Raw genomic sequence first — 4,271 nt, 5'->3', positions numbered from 1 at the left:
GAAAATACGAAAATTAAATATCAGGAATGATTACGATAGAATACAAAGAAACTCAAGATCAGGAAGAAAATAAATAAACAAAATGCATGAAGAAGTTAATATCATAAAACGTAATTAGCCCTCGACTAAACATTAAGTTGGTAATTATTCAGTTCTTATGAACACAATGGCTAAAAAAAAATTATGATTTTTATTTGCATATTATTTCTTTCTATTTTATTATTTGCACCACTAAGCTTTATGCTTAGCGCGTCGCTTTTGCAACGCGTAGGTACCGAAGATACTGATCGAGAGCCAGTAGACCACATATTGGGTAAGTCCATCCTGCAGTTCTGCATAGTGTCCGTGTCACCTCAACTTCTGTAGTGCGTTGGTAGGACACTAGGTGTCATTTTGGCATTCTGTAATAAATTTTGATTTTCTCATATGTAATGAAACTTATGTAATGTATTTTGATTTTCATGTAAACAATGCAAATTTGTGTTTGTAAATGGAAAAGTGAATATTGATTTGTGACTGTTATATGACTATCAAACGAGATGAATGATTGAGAATTGAAATTGAGAAATGTTGTTGAGATTTTGATATTGGAGTTTGAGATGATGAGACATGAATATTGGAAATGTTTTTCACAGGTTCCGAAGAACTGTTTTCTCCATTTTTAGCCGGTACTCTGCCGGATTTTCTTTAAAAAATTTCGGAACCTCAAATAAATTACAATTTCAATAAATGAATTATATTTCATAAGTTATATTCAAAACCACGATAAAAATGAATTAAGATAAAATAGAGTGCTCCGGCACACTGAGTGGCATAACTTGCTCGGCTACACTATAGTCGGGTAAGGGGTGTCACATTTAGTGGTATCAGAGCACGGTTTAGGCGTTTATGGGCCTAGATTGAGTCCATACCATGCATTGCATTTGTAAGAGTCGAGGTGACACTAACGTAGATCTGTTTATCTTTCTTATTTTGAATAGGATATGGACCCTTCATCTCATAGAGCCGTTGAGGAGGAAGTGGAGAGTCATGCTCCACTGCGGCGGTGAGGCTGGGGCATGAGAGAATGCCTTCACCGGCTCAAGCGAGAGCACCTCGGCCTCCACATGCCATGTTCCAACAAATGGCCAACTTCTTTAGACAAATGGCTGGGGTAATGCCAGCACCACCACCACCACCACCAGCTCCACAGCAGAAATCACACCTGGAAAGGCTAAGAAAGTTTGGGGCAGTGCATTTCTATGGCAAGAGAGAAGATGACTCATTGCGGTAGAAATTGGTTGAGCAGGCAGTGCGAGTCCTAAAACAACTCCACTGCACTCGAGCAAAACACGGAAAGTCGCCATATCTTTCTTTGCAAGATGATGCATATGAGTGGTGGGACACTGTGTCTAGTGAAGTGCAGCCAGAAGCTGTAACTTGGGACTTCTTTCTCTCCGAGTTCAAGAAGAAATATGTGGGTAGTGTATACCTGGAAGAGAGAAGAAGAGAGTTTATTAATCTGAGGCAGAGACAGCTGTCAGTGGCCGAGTATGAGAAGGAATTCGTAAGATTGAGCCGTTATGGAAGGGAGATAGTCCCTAATGAAGCTGAAAGGTGTAAGAGATTTGAAGAGGGATTAAATGATAATATAAAGATCATGATCACTACCTTGGGGATCACAGACTTCACCAAGTTAGTGGAAGCTGCATTAAAAGTGGAGAAAGTGAGAATAAATGAACAAAATAGGAAAGATAGGCAGCGTAAGAGGGAATTTAGACCAGGACAGTCAAGTATACCAACTGATAGTAAAAAGTTTAAGGGTTCTAGTTTACAAGATCAGACACAGGGCCACAGAGGCCAGATTGGAATCTCTATAGCTAGTTCCCCGGGCACAATAACAAGGGGATTAACTTGATTACTGAATGTATGCATTGTGGTAGAAGACACAGAGGGGAGTGTCGACTGTTAACTGGAGAGTGTTTCAAGTGTGGGGCTACGGATCATTTTATAAGAGATTGCCCTCAGAGGAGTGGTTCAATAGCTCCGGTACAAGTTGATAGATCTTCCCCTATAGTTCAAAGGGGTAAAAGATCGGATAGAGCAGAAACGGCTAACATTTCACAGAAGATTGTTTCTGAGACAGTTGAAAAGCCCGAAGTCAGGGTGGCACCACAAGTATATGCTATGGAAGCTCAGGAAGAGCCAAACCCAGACACTGATGAGGCGATACAAGGAAGTGAAGAGACAAGGAGGTAGCAACTCCTCGATTACTTAAGTCAAGTAAATTTCGAGGACGAAATTTAAATTAGACGGGAAGAGTTGTAACACCCTCCCGGTAGCAACTCCGTATATTCTACTGTTTCGGTGACCGGTGTCGGTCCGGACAGCTAGAACATCCGGAAAAATATTTAAACTAAAGTTAGGAACCATAATTAACTCAAATCTTAATAAGAAAAATTTAGTAAAAATTTTAGAAATAAAATACAACCAAGTTAAACGAGCCGGTGCCCAAGCGATGGGTAACTAGAGGGAAGTTGCGGTTTCCGCAACGAGGAGCTCTAGACCCGGGAAAAAATTCATAAAATAATTTTTGGGACTCCAGAGAAGGGTCATTGAGGTTCCTATGGCATTAGAATGCCAAGAAAATATTTAGAAAATTTTTTCAATCGGTACAGCTAATTTTGACCCGTTAAGCCAAACGGAGGGCATTTTGGTCATTTCGCCTTCAGAGACGATTTTTGGCCGACTTGTCTAGTTGAGTAAATAATTATTATGGTCTAAAATATGAATAAACATTACTAGAAATTAAATTGAAATTGAGTAGTGAAGAAAAGAAAAGAAAAATCAAAGAAAAGCTCATTTATGACATCTTGATGATGTCATTTATAAATTATGACCAATCACAATTAAGCCATCATTTGACTAACTAATAAAGAGACTAAATGAAGACCAAATAACCAAAAATTACAGCAGCCATTCTTCTTCTTCTTCACCAAAACGTGACTTCTCCCCATCTCCCTCCATTGATGCACTCACCCAAGCTCCAAAACCTAGCCAATTACACCATAAAACCCCTATATGCCTTCATAAAACTTGGTCCTCACACCTAGAGCAAGCTTTGGATAGAAAAAAGAAAGGAATAAAGTGAAGTTTTGAAGTCTTAGAAGTGGCTCCATTCAAGGTTAGTGCACATATGTATTTAAAACACATTAATTCCATGTTAGAGATGTGTAATAGGTAAGAAATTGTGGAATAAATGAACCAAACCCATGTGTATGAATGCCATGAATTTCGGTAGCCATATTGAATGAAGAGAAATGAGGGTTTTGTTGGACTTAGAGTGGATTAGAAATGATGTTTAAGATACATATACACAAGGATAATAAATTGGTATGCTAACTAAGGCATCTTGTAGAAAACATAAGGTGAAGCTAGGGTTTTGGGGGAGTGAAAATTGATTTGGCTTATGAAATTGTTAGAGCACATTTTAATGGTCAATTAGTGACCATTTTAGGTAAGTTGACCATATTATGGACTGAAAAATAGGATTGCAAAGTGAAGTTGTAGGCTGCCCTAGGACAGCAGTAGAGGGACTAAAAATTCAGTCCACTTGCACTACCATAACTTGGGCTGTGTTGGTCCAATTGGTGTTTGGCCAATTGGACATGAAACTAGGCTTATAATGGCACATTTTTTCTGAAGAAACCATGCCTAAAAGACCAAAGCAAGAGGACTAAAACTTGGCCCCAATCCGGATACCCTGCAAACAGCCCCTGCAGAAATGACCAAATGAACAGTAACTGTTCATTTGGCCATAACTCACTGTAGATATGGTCAATTGACCTGAAAGTTTTATAGCAACAAGATAAGATATAGACAAACAACTTTCATGAAGGACACCAATCTAAATTATGCCATTAACCTAATCAAATCATTGAGCAAAGAGAAGTTTACTGTACTGAGATTTCCAGAATTTTCATTTGAGCAGTAATGTTTGGATGGCTATAACTCCCTCTAGAAAACTCGGATTTAGGCGATTCTTGAACCGATGAAAACCTAAGGCATAGTAGAACATTTCATATGAAGAAAGTTAGGCCAAATTATGAACTTAACTTGATCAAATTACTGACCAAAATTGGACCAAAATCTGCCAAAACCCAAAAGTGCAGCATGAACAGTGCACGTGAACAGTAAACTTATTTTGGCCATAACTTGAGTTACAAAACTCCAAATGGAGTGATTCAAAAAAACAAATTCAACTAGACAAAATAAGGAACAACTTTCATGTT

Source organism: Hevea brasiliensis, chromosome 16 (genome assembly GCF_030052815.1).
Source record: "Hevea brasiliensis isolate MT/VB/25A 57/8 chromosome 16, ASM3005281v1, whole genome shotgun sequence".
NCBI lineage: Eukaryota > Viridiplantae > Streptophyta > Magnoliopsida > Malpighiales > Euphorbiaceae > Hevea > Hevea brasiliensis.
This window is presented reverse-complemented; position numbering follows the sequence as displayed.